This window comes from Halichoerus grypus, chromosome 2, assembly GCF_964656455.1.
Source record: "Halichoerus grypus chromosome 2, mHalGry1.hap1.1, whole genome shotgun sequence".
Taxonomy (NCBI): domain Eukaryota; kingdom Metazoa; phylum Chordata; class Mammalia; order Carnivora; family Phocidae; genus Halichoerus; species Halichoerus grypus.
The window spans coordinates 184923940-184942755 of NC_135713.1; the positions used below are offsets into that span (position 1 = coordinate 184923940).

At 42.4% G+C, this 18816-nt stretch overlaps 1 protein-coding gene across 4 annotated transcripts in view; it reads left to right on the plus strand.

Moving 5' to 3' along the window:
- Positions 1-3461: 3461 nt before the first annotated feature.
- ZNF652 (zinc finger protein 652) overlaps positions 3462-18816 on the plus strand; it is a 55034-nt gene continuing 39679 nt past the window's right edge. For 2 of the 4 annotated variants that reach the window (XM_036095020.2, XM_036095026.2), the window contains exon 1: positions 3462-3782. The gene's annotated coding sequence lies outside the window, so the exon portion shown is untranslated. Of the gene's footprint in view, positions 3783-4215; positions 4292-5243; positions 6962-18816 lie in introns of those variants that run through there. The other 2 variants (XM_078065608.1, XM_078065609.1) reach the window with 2 other exon arrangements.

Genomic DNA, 18816 nt, shown 5'->3' on the forward strand with positions numbered 1-18816 from the left:
GTTTAAGAACCAGATGTATCTGCTGCTGTTTAAATGAAATCCTTGAAGATTTTCAGAACCGTCAAAGTGTGCAGAACTTTATACTAAAAGTATTTATTTATTTATTTGAGTATAGTTGACAAACAATGTCACATTAGTTTCAGGGGTACAACAGAGCGATTCGGCTTCTCGCTGCCTTATGCCGTGCTCACCAGGAGTGTAGCTACCACCTGTCACCATACAATCCTATTATAATATCACTGATGATATTCCCTCCGCTGTGCCTTTTACTCCTGTGACTTATTCATCCCATCACTGGGAACCTGTACCTCCCACTTCCCTCCCCCCATTTTGTCCAACCCCACGTTTTCTTCCCCTCCAGCAACCATCAGTCTGTTCTCTGCATTTGTAGGTCTGATTCTGCTATTTGTTTGGTTTTTTAGATTCCACTTCTAACTGATATCATATGGTATTTGTCTTTCTCTGACTTAGTTCACTTAGCATAATACCCTTTAGGTCCCTCCTTGTTGTTGTAAATGGCAAGATCTCATCCTTTTTTTTTTATGGCTGAGTAATATTCCTGTGTGTGTGTGTGCGTGCATGCAAATGTGTGTGTCCACTAAACCTTTTTTTTAAATGGCTTCTGTGGGGCGCCTGGGTGGCTCAGTCAGTTAAGCGACTGCCTTCGTCGGCTCAGGTCATGATCACAGGGTTCTTGGATCAAGCCCTGTGTCGGGCTCCTTGCTCAATGAGGAGTCTGCTTCTCCCTCTCTCTCTGCCACTCCCCCGGCTCATGCTCTCTCCCTCTCTCTCTCTCTCTTTTATTTTAAAAAAAAAAAATCTTTTTTTAGAAAATGGCTTCTACTGGGTTTTGTCCACTGCCTTAATGAAGAAGTTAGTGAAGAACTATCCAAGGCCAGGAAACCTGGTTGACAGAAGCCCGATCTTCCAGTGAGACCAGCTGTGGGTGCTAAATGGTGCTTGCAAAAAAAAAAAAAAAAAAATTAATGGTGCTTGCATTGACTGTCAGTTGTAATGCCAGCCACTGAAGAAGGGGGCATGGGCTTAGCAGTCCGGCTGAGAGCAGAGGCCCTCTTCTTATGACATGTCGAGAGAGGACACTGGTCTGCAGCCCCTGCTGTGGGTAAATACATGAAAGGGAAGAGTTAAGAGAGAGCAGAGCAACTGGGATCTCCTTGCTAAGTCCTGCGGCCCAAGGCCTTCCAAAGTACTGGTCACCGAGGCCTCAGAAACACAGGGGCAAGTCCTAGGGTCCTGAAGAGAAGAAAAGGGGAAAACACATGAAAGAAAGGAGATGCAGGTGTAGAACTGAATTATTCTCTATCACGTGCCAAGGCTACCTGTTTTTACCCACAGGAATATGTAGCAGTCTTTCAGAGTCAAACCCTCCATTGTTTTCTAGGTTGAGTGATTGACTGGGCCATTAAGCGTTCCTTGGCCCAAATTTCCTTCATTGGGAATAATACCTGTCCTGCCGGCCTCACAGCGTTGTTGGAAGATCTCATGAGATAATGGACATAACTTCCCTGCAGAAACCATAAAGCACTCCTCAAGTGGAAGGCAATAATATTACTGTTCTAATTACTAGGAGCCCTTCAGAGGGCTGGCCTGTGGGTGGAGAGTCATAGACACTTGGAAGGTTACCTTGCTTCTTTAGCCATCGCTCTGCACACTGGTCTTCCAAGCTGGATTGCCCTGACAGGCAGAGTAGGGAATGGATTAAATGTCCTAGAAGGGCAAAACTAGACATCTCAGTCAGATGTTCGGGGCTCACCAGCCCGTGGAGGCCAAGTTCTTTCTTACATTAAATCTTTTTTTTTTTTTTAAGATTTTATTTATTTATTTGTTTGTTTTAAGTAATCTCTACACCCAAGGTGGGCTCAGGGCTACAACCCTGAGATCAAGAGTCACATGCTCCACCAACTGGGCCAACCAGATGCCCTTAAGTCTTTCCTTTTATTATTTATGCATGCTTATTTCCTCCTGCTCTGCCTGAAGATTTTCTCTCTACCTGCTGAATTATGATGTCACCTTTAGTGTTTATCCACTGAAGACGCTCACTGCTGAGGAACACAACCCAAAGGTGCCAAATTACACTCCCTGGAATGTGGAGTCCAAGTATAATAAAGACTGAGCATTTGTTTTCAGAAGGTGCCAAGGACAGGGCTAGCCCTGGAACCCTTTTGTGTATCAAGTTTCAATCTCTTCCCCTAACCCTATCCCAGATTCAGGCCATTTTACTTGCTATAGGGACTTTTTTCCAGGGGTGGGGGAGAGGGAGGGGTGGCTATTTTGGAGAGAAGTAGCTGCATCTGTATTGAAAATGTGTAAAGAGATAGGTCTTAATGCAAAGGCATTTGTTAAGTGTGCTTTTAATAATGGAAGGAGGATGAGGAGTTCCAATGGAGATAAGATTTGGGAAACATCAGGGAAGTTTGGTTCATCGTGGGAAAGGGTCATCCTGACCCTCCAAGTTGCTGTCTTGGGTCCTCTCCTCCCTAGGCCTTTACCTTGCCTGCCTCACTTCCTCTCTCTGTATGCCAAGCACTTGCAATTATGGACACCCTCTCTTGGCTCGGAACTCGGATAAATGCTACCTTGTTAGCTAATAGTACCATTAATTATATTAATGATTAATAGCTAATTAGTCATAATGCTGTAATACTTTCAATGGAGGCTTCCTTTCTTGCAGCAGTTCAATGTCTCAAGCACACACACATGCTCTATTCCTGGCCACAGAAGAAACGCCGCTCTAAATTTGTTTTTCTGACCATTCCGGCAATCTCTAAATTTCTTCAGGTTTTATTAGCTGTCCCATTTATCTGGTGACTGACCACTACTGCTTATATTTTGCCTCCTTTATTTCTGTCCTCTGTCACTCACCCTACCCTCCAGTAACAGAGGCCTCCAGGAACAGAGGCCACGGGTTCTTTTTAAATTTTATTTCATAAGCCAAAGGCTCCTTTACTTCTAAGTCTCACTTGGGCCCACTTTCCTACTTCGGCCCCTTTTCTTCACTTTACCTTTCCTTAATCCTAACCCGCCCCTACTTCGGGGAGGCTCACACCCTCCGCCCCAAGCTCCCTCCCACTCTGCGTTTTGGCTTCCTTTCAGCAACCACGCCCCCAGACCCAGGGAGAGCGGTGCGCACGCGCAGTCCACGCCTTTACCTGGGCGCTCGGCAGTGGGCGGAGTGGGGGAAGGCGGGGGTGGAGAGGGAGTCGGCGGTTATCTGGGCGGCGGGGCGCTCACATTGTGGCAGCGGGGAGAAAAGGTGCGCCAGGGCCTGCCCGAGGGGCTGCGCATGCGCGCCGCCGCGCCCAGCGGCCGGGATGCCAGGGGGGCGGGCAGAGGGAGGTGTCGGCTCCCCGTTGGGCGGGGAGGGGGGGCGGGCGAGGGACGGGGCCGCGGGCGCGCGCGCGCTCTCGCCGCCGCTCGCCCTCCCTCCCTGCCCCCGGCTCCGCACACACAACCACACACGCACACCCCCTCCCCTGCCTCCCTCCCCGCGCGCCGCCCGCCCCGCCGGCCCCGCTCGCCCTCGCGCGCTCGGAAGGGAGTCGCGAGACGTCGGAGCGGCGGCCACGTAGCGCTGCGGCGGCGGCGGCGGCGGCGGCCGAGGCCGGGTCTGCGGAGCGGCCCTGAGGACAGACGTTGGGCGGGGGGAGGGGCCGGCCCGGCCGGCGGTTGTTACTCGAGCGCCGCGGCTACAGGCCCCCCGCCGCAGGGATGGACCGCCGAGGCGGCGGTCGGGGCGGCGGAGGCGGAGGCGGCCGGCCAGGGTGAGTAGGGGCCCCTGCCCCCCACGCACACGCCACAGTCGCGGCTGCGCCCCTTGCAGCAGCCCTTCCTCTCCGCCGCCCGCCGGGCCGGCCGGGGCTCGGGCGCCGGGTTAACCCTTCGCCGAGGCAGCTGCGTGCACTAGGCCGGAGCAGCCCCCATCCGGCGGGGAGGCCCGGGGCGCTGCGCTCCTCTGGCCGCGAGCTCGGGCCGGGGGCGCCCGCTTCTGCTCCTTCGGCCCCTCGCTCCCGGACCCGGGCCGGGCTCCAGTTTTGCAGAGAGCCCGCTCGCCCCGAGGCCCGAGGGGAGGCTGGGGTTGCCTGGGTTAGCGGGCCGAAGGAGAGGTTTGCACCGGTCCTCCAGCGAGCGTTCCCCTGCCCTGCAGCTGGTGGCGTGCACCCATTGCCTCCCGGGCCCTGCGGTTGCGCCCAAACCTCCAACCCCTGGGAGTATTGTGCCGCTCGAGATAAAATGCATCCAGTGTACACCCGCCCAACACTCACCCCAGAGGGTAATGCAGACCTTTCTCCACCCCCACCTCCTCCTCCCCTCCAATCAGGCTCTACTTAAGATTCTTAGATGGGAGACACTAAAGGTGGTGACACCCCCGTTACATCTGCACATAACATGTTCATTGTCGAGGGATGTCTCCTGTAGAAATGATAAATGCCCCTGCCTCACCCTCGAAGTCTGTCTTCACGATTTGAGATCCCATATGCTCTTCTTTGAAGAGGGCCAGTCTTTGATCACATTTAAGTACATCCCTCCCCCACACACACACACACACACACACACACAACCACACACACACACACAACCACACACACACACACACACACACACACTCTTCCGGATTGCCAGAGCAGCCCCTGTCATTCCGGATCCATTGTCAGGAATGGCTTGTGCCAATCAAAGGAATGTGCTTTTGCTTTTGGAGAGGGGTTCTTTCCACAACCATGTTCTCAGGATGTTCCTGCGTGAGTCTGTCTTTGATTGTCCCCATGTTCAAGCATCGTTATCATAGTGTTTTCCTGATCTGCATCTCTGGTGTGCCCTGAGTAATACCTGAGTGATGCTTTTTTCCTCAGTCGATTAGATACATGTGTGTGGGCATTTCCATTTATTTTGTTTTAATATGTAAGATCGGTCGTCAAGGCATAGTAACTACATAGGGTGGTGTTTTGGGAAGAATGTGTATTTTTTTTTTTTTCCCCAGAGATGGCCAGGCCTGTGTATTGTTCTGGGAATGGCAACTAGCACATGCTTTGTTGACAACATGTGTATGCTTAAGGAATGACGAGCTGCTGTGGCTAGCATGTGCGTGCAACGAATGCAGGGGATGTTCCCGCCTAGGGCTGATTTGAGAGTGGTCAGCTACAGTCCTGTGTCAGGACTGTGCACATGTATTCTGATAGATACTACCTTTAGTATAATTTTGTTTAAAATGATCACCTCTGAGTTTTAGTGATTCTGGAAATGTCTGCTTCAGTGGTTCTTAACCTTTCTTTGAGAATCATGAAAGCCTTTAGGGTCCTCTTTTTCATGAAAGAGACTCTCATGATTTTTGTATGCAATTACAGTCCTCTTGAAGCTAGTCCTGGGACAGTCAGGTTGAGATCTCTATTATGCAAAAGTGAAAGGAACTTGAGTTTTGTGTTTTGTTTTGTTTCTTGAGGATTGGCATTACAGTACTTTGGTCCTGAGCAGTAAGCAACAAAGTAGATGATATATGTATCCTTGTGTTTTGTTCTTCCATTACGTTCCCTGTCTTCCTGTAAAAAGGAGATGTATGTGAGAATTTCAGAAAAAGTTAAAACTGGAGTCAGAATAATTGGTCTGAATTTGACCAGTTGATGATGTATGTTCCTTGCACTGTTTTCTAAATGTAGCATATTTCAACAGCAAAGTCAGTGGTCTGTTTCATGATACCTATCCATGATGTGTTGATGGAGGTTGACTTGATTTCTTAAAAGAAGGCTTTATCATTCCCATAGTAGAGCACCTGCTCTGTGCAGATTTTTTCAACTTTATTAAATATGATTTCATGTCTTTATTCAGGGTGACACTGCCACCAGAACCATCCATTTTAAAGTTTTGTTTTAATGGGAGGATCTTAATTGCAGTTAGGGAATTCAGTCCCCGTGTTTAGAATTTAGAACAAGGGATGAACGTTGCACTATTCTATCAACAAGCAGGGGATAAATATCAGCTATTCTTGTTTAAATCACTCTGCATCCAGCTTTTGCCTTTTGATTATATTTCAACCAAGGGGGATTTATTCCACTTGTGATAGGTGTTGTGATGGGCAGTGACATTAAAGAAACATAGTCCCCAGCTCTCCAGGACCTTACAGCTCTGACAATATTTTTTACTTAAAGAATCCTTTGAGACCTTTTATTTATTTATTTTTTACATTTTTGGGGTTCTGAGAGGCTACCCAATTCATGGTATTAACTTGTTTTGGAAGGCAGTGGGGGAGGCTTGGAATCTTGCATAGAACCTGTTCCACACACCTGAAGAATAGCATTTATTCTAATAATTAGGCAGTGTACCCTATGAAGTTTGAAAGCATGCTGAGATGGCAAATATTGCATTTTTTATTATCTAATAAACATGCTTGAAGTGGCTTATATTACAGGTTATATTTTTTGTTCATGTCATGCCTGAAGCTTTACTGTCGGAAATTATTTGCCTATCCTAAACCCAGACCATTTCAACGTTGCAAATATGTTACTTTGTCAGCGTCGTGGAGTGACAGATCACTGAAATCTCAGGGGACAGTGTGCTTCCTTGATTTAATATTGCAGAACCTCTTCTAACCAGTCACTTACCTAGTTAAACACCCACACACCACAGAGCAGCTGATCATAGAACACGTATGGCTGTGAGAACAGCATTCTGTCTGCCAGATTCAGAGCTTGGAGGCTGGAAAACAATTGCATGGCAGTGAAACACTTAAGGAGTAGTGGGGCCAGCAGCTCCCTCATTAATATAAACAGCTTGCTTTAGTTTCTTCAGCACTCTTCCTCAGACACCCTTCCCTTAGGAGGTTTCAGATCAGCGGCTCCTACTCAAGGGAAACAGCACCTACTTTCTGCAACTGTGGCCTCAAGATGTAATTCGTGACACCCAGAGCTGTTTCCATTTCTGCTCAAAGTATGGGAAGTAATCTTGTAGTGTGGTAAGAAAATACTTTTCAAGTCTGTAGAAAAAAGTTGATTAGTAATGCTACTGATTTGATTTTGTTTTTGAATGTCTAGAGCCTGTCGAAGAAGTAACCTGTAAAAGTGATAAAGAAAGTGTTAAAAAAAAAAATCACCCTTTACTCAAGGGTTTTAGATAATTTCACCAAGAATGTGAATATACTCTTGAGTTTCATTTCCCTTGTTGTAAAAAGTCCGTGAAGAGACAGCCAACAACAACAACAAAAACCCCTGTGAATTCTCTTATATTTTGAACCATAGCCTTTGGAACTAGTTATTCTAAAGGAGGTGACTGCATTTCCTGGCAGGGAACTCTTGGGTCTTGTGCTCCAGCTTTAGGTATGATAGTCTTCTCAGCTGTTGTCACCATTTCTGACAATTAACGCTTGAATTTACTTTGATAGAGGGAACCGGTGTTGCAGGTAGTGAATTTAGCTGAAGGAGGATCAGGGAGATGGTCCTTCCGAGCCTGGCAGAACAGGATTTGAATCAGCTCCACCAGTTACTGACTCTACGGCATTGAGCAAATCACCTTGACCTCTCTGGCCTCACTTAGCTCAACAGTAGAATGGGATTTGTTTTAAGGATTAGAGATAATACATGCAAGCTGCTAGCACAGTTCCTGGCACATGTCCGTTTGAAGGACTCAAAAACAGTAGGACACGGCTGATATGGGAAATAGAGATCATTTTGGCTGACAAGAGGTCTGGTGCTACGACCTGCATACTTTCATTTGCGCAGATTTGGGATGAAAAAATTGCAAATATTTGACTTGGAGCATACCTAAGTCTTGCAGGTGCAGTGTGCATATTGGAACTTTGATTTGTTGCTCTATGGCTGGCTGAACGTGGTAGAGACAATAAAACTTAGCTCCAAATTCTGCAGTGCTACCCACAGGCTGTCTTGTTTTAAGCCTATTCAGAGCTTGTGTGGTGAAAGGGGTGTTTTAGGACATAAACGTGTCTCAATGAGTTCTGTGTCCAGAGTTGAATCACGTGCAAAGCCTTGTGTAAATTTTCATGGTTAATGCAAGCCATAAAGTGCTTGGTAGAATCAGTGAAGACATCAGATGCTTATTTTAGTTAATGTTTGTTTATATAGCAGTTATGTATGATTTTAAAAAACACTTATGAACATTTTCTCCTGAAGAATTCCCATTGCTCATCTGAGGTTTTGATCATAAACTGTTATTAGGGTTATAAGTTTGAGTGCCTTAGGCATTTTTGCTTTGGTGGGTGAAGGAAAGAAAAGTAAAGTTCCCTTACCTGTCAAATTTTATCAACTCTCCACTTTAGGCCTATACCTACAGATTGTGTGTGTGTATTCCCTAGCCTTGTTTTTATCCTGAAAGGTAATTTTATGGTAAAATACGACATTTTTTTCCTCTTTAAAATATAGTTTAAGAGATTGCTTTGGAGAGTAGATTCAGGGGCATGTATACAGTTTTAAAAATAGAATTTCTTGGCTTCTGTAGAATTATTCTGTCATTTTTGCAGGATATCATTGTGATAAGTCTGTGAACCCCCAAGAGTTACCTAGAGACTTTTCTGATAAGGTAGACACATCAGTAATGCATTAGGATTTACCTCAGGGGACTGTGCTAATCCGTATTTTCTTTATTATTGAGCCACCTAGGGCTTTCCCATCAATGGAATCAGTCACTAGTATTGGATTGCTGATAAAGAAGGATTGGCAAATAATGGTCTTAGACTTGCCTTAGATTTTGCAGAACACTTGAAAAAATTTAATCTCACCCAGATGTATAATAATAATAAGAGCACTTACGCTATGTGAGCCCAGACTAACTAAACAAATAAAATTTAGATGATTGAGTTACATATTTTTTTTCTCAATGATAATACATTTTGCTAAGAAAACTTTTTCTGGGGAGGAGGGTGCTATTTTTTTTTTTTAACTGTTATTTTTTCTGGTTTACTGGAGTCAAATGGCCTAGTGGAGATCTAGTTGCTCCTGTCAGTTTCTTGATAAACCAATCAGTGTGTAGCGAGAAGGGACTGTTGGAAGGGAACAGAAATAGAAATGATGCGGAGTGTGGCTCCAGAGCCTGATTTCTTGATCTTGCTATGCATGTGGTATCAGAGGGTTCTTACTCTTAGCTGGATTTCACAAAGATATACAGTGTTGGGTGATTCCTTTTGTCTTTAATGCTAGTGAAGAATAGAGTCTTTAACTGCTTTGGAATTTAGACTTTTCAGCTTTGGAATTTTGATTCAGTTTTGGAGATTCAATGGAATATAACTTACTAATTGCACTGTGTGGCCTACAAAATGAGATTTATCACTAGGCCCTTATGAGTTGTTTTCATAAAGTAACGTCAGTGGCCTGTGAACATTGAAACACATGATGAAGTGTTGGGTTGTTTGATTTTGTTTTGTTTTGAGGGGATGAGGAGAGTGTGGTCTTAGTTGTATAGGTAAATCTATGTATTTTCCCCAATTCCTCTTAAGACTGTGACCCAGATGTCCAGAGACTTTTCCTGTAATAATATACTGTTCAAGCTGGGATTTGAAGTTACCTTGCCTAAAAGATCCTCCTTGTAGAGAGCCTTACAGTTTTCTTTCTAGCCTACAAATTCATCTAAATAAACTCAACAAAAGTTTGGGAAAAACCTAATGTATGTCAGAATAGAATTGTAAATAAATTAGGGTATATTCATGCAGTAGAATAAATTTTATAACTGCAAAAAAGAATGAGGAAACTCTTCATGTGTTGCTGTGGGAAAATCTCTAAGCTATACATAAGTGGAATACAGTATGTACTCATTTGTGCATGGTGTCCTTAGCTCAAACTTAATGTTTATAAAATTCACTCATATTTTCGTGTATAACAATAATTAGTTTTTCCTCATATAATATGCAAATGTATGCATGTATTATAATTTATTTGTCCATTCTACCATTGATGGACATTTAGATTATTTCTGATTTGGGCTATCATGTGTAATGGTGCTCTATTCACTATATTTTCTTCTGTACTTAAAAATTTTGATCCGGGACGGCTGGGTGGCTCAGTTGTTAAGCGTCTGCCTTCGGCTCAGGTCATGATCCCAGGGTCCTGGGATCGAGTCCCACATCGGGCTCTCTGCTCTGCGGGAAGCCTGCTTCTCCCTCTCCCACTCCCCCTGCTTGTGTTCCCTCTCTCGCTGTCTCTCTGTCAAATAAATAAATAAAATCTTAAAAAAAATTTTTTTGATCCATGTGAATGTATACCCACTAAATAATTTTTCGTTTAAAAAGTATCCCTCAACTATCCATAGGAAAATTATAATGTCCTATTTTAAATTAAATATTGAAATATTTAGTGGGGCAAAATAACTTCAAACCTTTTTTTTTTTGAGTACATTCTCAAAGACCTAGCTTGGATTTTTACAATATTAAGAAAATCCCCAAGTCAACCTGAGAGCAAACCCTATATATTTTTATCCTTAAAGAGGGGTTAAATATGACAGAATATGTCTTAAAAATAGTTACGTCTCTTGAAAGATCTTTGTACCTGATAAATATTTCTTTCATTGCTTCATTTCATAATAATGATATAATAATCCCTCTTGCATTGCTAATTATTAAAAATGTTTACTTAATATTTTTATAACTGTGGTATATTTAAACTTTTTGGAAACCCAAGGTTTTAAACAAATAGCAACAGGAGAAACTTACTTAAGTATCGTTAACCTGGTTTGGAATATTGTGAAGTGCAGTGGGCCTGCCGCCGAGCCTGGTGGGGAAGGTGCTCCTGCGGGCCCAGGTGCTGTAATCACTGCTGGGGCGCCATCATTTCTGTTGAAAAGTGCATTTGGTCACCTTTTTTTGCTGTAATTGCACTATTGTCATTTTCTCCTCCTTATTGCCCAAACATGGAAATAATGATTAAAATATAAACCTGTAAAGCAGTGGTTCTCAACCAAGGGCAGTTTTGCCTCCAGGAGGCGTTGGGCACTGTCTGGAGATACCTTTGATTGACACAAGTGAGGCTCTGGGGGGGCTGCTGGCATCCAGCGGGCAGAGGCCTGGGAGGCTGCGGATCATCCTACAGTGCACAGGACAGCCCCTCGCAACAAAGAATGATCTGGTCTAAAACGTCAGCTGTGCTGAGGTTGAGAAACACTGCCCTACAGCAGCTCCCTAAGCTGATGCTCCGAGGCAGGTAGCAATTTTAGCATTGACTTTGTTAGATTTAGCACATGAAAGTCATATTTAGCTTATCTGGTCTGGAGAAGAAATAAGCTAGGAAATTGTCTAAATTGTAATAAGAAGGGCACCTGGGTGGCTCAGCCATTAAGCGTCTGCCTTTGGCTCCGGTCATGATCTCGGGGTCCCGGGATGGAGCCCCGCATCGGGCTCCCTGCTCAGCTGGGAGTCAGCTTCTCCCTCTCCCACTCCTCCCTGCTTGTGTTCCCTCTCTCACTGTATCTCTCTCTGTCAAATAAATAAATAAAATCTTTAAAAAAAATACAATTTTTTACAGGCGCCCCTGTAATAAGGTTTTAAATATGAAAACTGATTTTAGTATAAGTTTTAGTGGACGAGTCCTCTCAAAAAATTTTTTTTATTATTTTTTTATTATTAAGTAAGCACTACCCCCAACGTGGGGCTGGACTCATGACCCCAAATCTAAGAATCAATCGCATGCTCTACTGACTAAGCCAGCCAGGCGCTCCTAGTGATCTTTTTATTAAAAAATAAACCTATTTATAGTCTCCTAGTGGGTAAAACCAGATTATTTTGGAAGATAGTTCTTATCTACAAGATTATTCACAAAGAGAAAAAGTCTATATATATTACACAGTGTGAAGACTTTTTTTTTCAAAGCAGATACATTTTAACTGTTATGATCCTAAGGTGTATCTTGTTCTGCTCTAAAAGAAAATATTTGGTTGTTTGACATAAAGTATATTTAAATCTTGTATAATGTGGTAAGTTAAATAATATTGGTAAGTGACACAATGTTTAAATTAAATTTGGAAAATACATGCATAGTACAAAAATGTTCTACTTTCAAATGGCTAGTTACTTCCTGTCAGGTTGTGGGAAAGAATGTATGCACTTCTGGGGCGCCTGAGTGGCTCAGTTGGTTAAGTGACCAGCTCTTGGTTTTGGCTTAGGTTGTGAGGTCTGGGCTCCCTGCTCAGCGGGGAGTCTGCCTGAGATTCTTTCTCTCCTTCTTCCTCTGCCCCTCCTCCCCTCCCCCCACTGCGTGCATGCGTGCGCTCTCAAATAAATAAATAAATAAAATCTTAAAAAAAAAGAATGTATACACGTCTGCATCTATTCCGCCTTGTCAGGTATTATAATAATATCCAAAAGACAGTTTGTCCCACCTCCCAGTCTCTCTTCAACCTTTTCATCAACTCAAATGGAAAGTTAGATTTTCTTTTTCTTTGAAGATCACTTCTGTCTCTAAGGTCAGGTGGTGCAGTGAGCACTAAAAGACTTGTCCACAGAAGCCAGATATTGCAGAAATGGACCGTTCTCAATCCAGAACTGTTTATTGAATTCCCTCTAGCACTCTTTCTTAAGCTTTTTGACCATGACCCCCAGTAAGAAGCAGTACACGTGTGGTCACGTGTGTTCTCTCACATTCATACCCCCACCCACAATTGAAACAAAAACTTCATGAAACAGTACTTACCCTTACTGGTCGTTAGGCAGTCTGTTGTTTTTTTATTCCATTTCATTTTGCAAAATTGGGGTGGGTCAGGCAGTTTGAAAATCACCCTATGTGAAAATCATCCTTTTGTGCTTAACGAAAATTATTTTCTTGAAGTAGATGCTAAACAAATGCTTATTGGGTTAAAGGGGTTGGGAGAGTGCTCAAATTAAAAGCTATGCTTAGAATTTTATGTTTGAAGTAGAAATCCAAGTCATGTGGCATGAAGAAAATCATTGTATTTATGACCTTATTCCATGTAGAAAGGTAATTCTTAAAGACCAAAAACTCTAGAAGGGTTGAGGTTGGATCCTCATTTTGCCTAGTGTTTTTTTTTTTTTTTAAGATTTTATTTATTTGACAGAGAGAGACACAGTGAGAGAGGGAACACAAGCAGGGGGAGTGGGCGAGGGAGAGGCAGGCTTCCCGCAGAGCAGGGAGCCTGATGCGAGGCTGGATCCCAGGACCCTGGGACCATGACCTGAGTCGAAGGCAGACGCTTAACGACTGAGCCACCCAGGCGCCCCTTGCTTAGTGTTTTAAGCTATGGTCTTCCAAGAGGTAGTACCCCTACTATTGCCTAGTACACACACACACACACACACACACACACACACACACTCTACCTGTTTGTTTATTAAGTTAGGTAGAACTGAGGGGATTAACGAATATGTGGAAAGATTTTTTTTTTAAACTCTATAATATGACTTTCTTTAACACAGAGCCTGGTTTAGACAATAATTTGCTTATGTAGAATGGTTACAGAATAAAAATCTACCAACGACTCAGTAGTGAGCGTTTACTTCTGTGTGAAAATCTGATTCCAGGGTTGGACTGTATTTTAGAGACAGCTCTATCAGAAAAGCACCCATCAGAACCTAGTTCTCCAGAAGGATAAAACTTTAAAGTTACTTGGTTGGCATTGTCTTTCATTTCTGTCCCAGAGTTATATACTGTCTGTAGTTTTGTTATTCATCAACCTTTACAAAACATTTGCCATTTAATCCTCTATAACCTTTTGAGGTAGTGTATTATTATTGCCCCATTTTACCAGCAGGGAAATTGAGACAAAGTGAGGTTATGTAACTTGCCAAGTTAAATATGTTCTTTTCTTGGCAAAGAGATTTCATAAGCAAGGACCTGTTAAATCATTTTATTTTGCTAATTAAAAACTGAAGTTGGGGCACCTGGGTGGCTCAGTCGTTGAGTGTCCGCCTTCGGCTCAGGTCATAGTCCCGGGGTCCTGGGATTGGGCCCTGCATCGGGCTCCCTGCTCAGCGGGGGACCTGCTTCTCCTTCTCCCTCTCCCCCTGCTTGTGTTCCCTCTCGCTGTCTCTGTCAAATAAATAAACGAAAATTCTTAAAAAAAAAACAACAACAAAACCCTGAAGTTTAGGGGCACCTGGGCAGCTCAGTCTCATTTAAGCATCTGACTCTTGATTTCGGCTCAAGTCATGATCTCAGGGTTGTGAGTTCGAGCCCCGCACCGGGCTCTGACGCAGCAAGGAGTCTGCTTGAAGATTCTCTCCCTCTGCCCCTTCCTCCTGCTCACTTGCACACACACATGCTCTCTCTCTCAACTAAATAAGTCTTCAAAAAAAAAAAAAAAAACTGAAGCTTAAAAAATAGAATTTAAAAATCCATAAATATTTCTGGCTTTTAGAAACCAGAGACTGAATAAGTCATTTGTTTTAATTTTTAAATTAACGTACAGTAAAATTGACATTGTGGTGTGTACAGTTCTGTGAATATCAGTACATGTTAGCGATTCATGTAACCACCACCACAGTCAGGATGCAGAACAATTCCATCACCTGAAAAACTTCCTGCTGCTGCCTTCATACACTCCCCCACACCGCATCCCTGGCAAGCGGTGACCTGTTGCTCATACCTATCCTTTTCTCTTCTGGAGAATGTTCTGTAAATGGAATCATGCCATATGTAACCTTTTGAGACTGACTTTTTTTGGCATTATGCCTTTGAGATTCATCCCAGTTTTTGTGTGTATCAGCAGTTCCTTTTTATTGCCAAGTAATATTCCATTCTGTGGATGGATTACAGATTGTTTTTCCATTCACCTGTTGAAGGACATTTGGATTGTTTCCATTTTGAGGTGATTATGAACCAAGCCTCCAGAAATATTCATGGACAGGTTTCAGGGTGAATGTGAGTTTTCATTTCTCTAGAGTGACTCCCTGGGAACAGGATCACTGGGTCGTGTAGTCCGTATGTCAGTCTGTTTTCCAGAGCGAATGTGCTCTTTTGCATCCCCACCGGAAACATGAAAGTTCCAGTTGTTCTGGATCTTTGTTAGCACCTGATATTGTCAGTATTTTTCATTTTAGCCGTTCTAACAGGTGTAGAGAAATAATTCATTTTGAGCCTTATGACAAGAATCTGGGTGGTAGGTCCAACTCTGCCGTCAACTAGCTACTGACTTAAAGGAGCCCTTTAACTTTTCTGAGCATCTTGTTTGCTTGTCTCTCATATAATAGGGAGTATTGAATGTGCTGTAAGTTCTCCTGTAATTCCCAAATTCATTGATGTGGAAAGAGAAATCCTTGGCAAGAGGACAGATTTGTGTTCGCTTATGCACCAAAAGTCTCTTGACAGATCTTCTGAGCTAAAGTAAAAACACTGTAAGCAGTATACATATTTATAAATAGAATCCATATGAATTACTTGATACTTATAACTATAGTTTGTCTTTTGGAGCTAAACATAATATTGTGATGGTGTGTGTCACATCTAGAAGCAAAAATGACATAGCTAATGTTACTGTTAACATTGACAACCTAGAATCTTTTGGCTAATGTCTGATGTTTTTATAATATAACTATTTCTTAGCTTTCTAGGGTTACAGTTTATAAAATTTAATCACAAATATTTTGCCATTTCCTGTCATGAATGGGGGATCACTTTTTTAAAAGATTACATATTTAGGAACTTGCCCTTAATGACTTTTTTGAGTTTGAGACAAATTGCTTCTATATAGCATGAAGAAGAATAGCTTTATTATTTTTCTAAAAAAAATTATCCATGCTTATTTAAAACTATTTAAGGATTACAGAAAAATACAAAGAAATAAAGTCTCTCCTTCCCCACCCTCACCCCATCCTGAGATATCTCTGGGTATGACTGTACATATCATGTAAGGACATGGTTTTTACATTAATGAGATGGCATGATCCTACCATTTAGTCTTTTTTTTTTTTTTCCCGATGTGGACTTATTTCTTTGTTAATTAATATAAATCTATATCATCATCTGGATGGCTACGTAGTGTGCCAATGTCTGTGCATACCATTGTTTAGGTTTCAAGTTTTTTGTTATAATAAATAATGCTACAGTGAATGCCCTTGTATACACATCTTTTTATGCTTGTGGCATTATCTTCTAACGGTGAATTCTTTGATGGCTGGGTCCAAAAGTATGCACACTTCACACTTAGGAAAATAGCACTGAGCCCCTCTCGGGAAGGTTCCACCATACTTTGATAATGGGCTGTGCCAGGTAATGTCATACATCAGTCAGGCTATCTTGGTATTAGCCAATTTGGGATTCAAGCCACAAACCATATGTACACATGTTTGTACATGATCCTGTTGAAAAAACCCAGCCTATTTGCTAATTGATAGTCTTTACCAAGTAAACCTGAGAATGTTTAAAAACAGCAAAGCTTGAAAAGACAAAGTCAGTTTTTAAAAATCTCACTTTGGAGAAAAGTAAACAGATAAAGCAACATGCTTTTTTAATTCAAAGAAAACCTTTTAATTAAAGTGATTATAACTCAATTTGTGTTATCCCAATAAGTCTCTTTTTAAATTTTTTTAAGATTTTATTTTTAAATAATCTCTACACCCAATGTGGGGCTTGAACTCACAACCCCGAGATCGAGAGTTGCATGCTCCACCGACTGAGCCAGCCAGGTGCCCCTCTTTTTAAATTTTTTAAAATAAGTTTTTAATTTTGGAATAGCTTGAGGTTTATAGAAAAGTTGCAGGAAGAGTATTTGTATACCCCTCATCCAGTTCCCCTGATTGTTAAATTCTTACCTAACCATGTTAAAGTGTTACATAAACTGAGGAACCAGCATTGGTATATTACTGCCAACTCCAGAGTTAATTCAGATTTCACTACGTTTTCAATATCCCTTTTCTATTTGGAAACATCCTAAATCAGGCTTTTAAACTCTATGCTTAAATGAGCTCGAATATCTGTTCATAGATTAATTTTAGTCATACATGGTATATATATATCATATATAATGTGTCTAGATCTCCACTTAGATTAAGTTATCTTTAACATTAATACCTTGAAAGTTATCTTTTGGCATTTACAGACAGTTCTGCCCAAGGCCATTTTAGGGTACGTTTTAGGGTACGCTTGAAGATTTTTTCCCCACCCCTCTGTGTTCCATATAAAAACATGATCTATAATGTGGGTGAGTGTAACTCTTGCTCAGTGGTCCCTTTCCAGTATAGTTACAAGTTGCTGTCTCCAAGAGCACATGGGACACAACCATCTTTTGTTTACCAGGAAATTAACTTGTCTGTTAATCGCAAGTGGTAGTCACCAGTCTACTATGGTGGATGGTTTCACACTCTGTGATGACTGGCTCTGAGAGAATTTAAGTATTAGATGGCTCTTCAGAATAAGGTGCTGGCCTTGAGGCGGAATACCATGATAGACAGGGAAGTACTTGGGTATCTTTCACTCCACACTTGCTAATGCAAAGAATACCTCCTAAGGCAAACCATGGCATCTAAACTCATGATATTACTTTGAATCATTCCTTGAAACTGTTTGATTTATGGAAGGGGAGAAAGGAATTGGCAACATCAAGTAGATGTGGATTTTTAAAAATCACTCTCCTCCCAAAATAAGTGGAACTCTTGAGTATTCCCTCTATTAACATGCCACATTTTTTTCTAAACAAAAGAATCCTCTTAAGCATTCTAGGAAACAAAAATGTGGTCAAGAAAAGCTTCAAGAAGGAGGTGCATTTGAGCTAGGTCTTGAAAGATGGCTAGGATTTTATCATCGAACAGCAGGGGAGCCATGTTTTAGGTGGAAGGAAAGAATGACATAGTCAAAGGTTTAGAGGTGGAAAAAAATCAAGGTGTGTTTGAGGAATAGTACGAGGATGTTAGGAGAGGAGGCCTTTGGGAGCCAAGACAGAAAAAGTGGGGCTCAGATGGTGGAGGGCTTTTGGAATGCTCTGTTGAGGAGCTGTATTTTATTCCAAGGCTTTAGAAACCAATAAAGGTTTTGTAGCTAGGGAGTTACATGATCCAAATTCTTTAGGGAAATGCAGTTTAGATGATCTCTATGTAAAGTGGTTTAAAAGAGGGAGTCAGAGAGCCTGTTATAATCTGTGTATGAGGTGATTAGGGCCTGAACTGGGAGGTTGTATTAGCAGTTGGAACAGGGAGGACAAGGCAGTTTGTAAACCTAGACTTGTTGGTTCATTACATAGTGGGGTACAGGAGAGGGAACAGCCAAAAATGAGCAGGAGGGTTGGAGCCTCAGCCAGAGACTATAGCTGATTCATTTGGATCTTCCATAGACTTGACCATAAAATAAACACTTAAAATCAGTAGCATCCTAGAACTGAGGGAAAATAATGTAGCAGTCTTGTTTTAGAAACAAATGTATGGCTCAGAATTGAGGACACGTGATATTTGCTGACTTAGGATGGAGGGAGCAAACCAGGAAGGGAGGAAGGTGGGTTTTTTTTTTTTTTTTTAAAGATTTTATTTATTTATTTGAGACAGAGAGAATGAGAGAGAGAGAGCACATGAGAGGGGAGAGGGTCAGAGGGAGAAGCAGGCTCCTTGCTGAGCAGGGAGCCCGATGTGGGACTCGATCCAGGGACTCCAGGATCATGACCTGAGCCGAAGGCAGTCGCTTAACCAACTGAGCCACCCAGGCGCCCCGGAAGGTGGGTTTTTATTCAACAGTGAGAACTGTGGTTATCACCTGTGCTTACGTCCGATTTTTGTGCAGTGAAACGCTTCAAACCGTTGTGCTCACAGTAATGCCACCACCACAGTACTGAATAAGAAGAGAATCCCGGTCATCTCACAGTGTGGCAAATTTATTTATTTATTTATTTATTTATTTTAAAGATTTTATTTATTTATTTGAGAGAGAGAATGAGAGA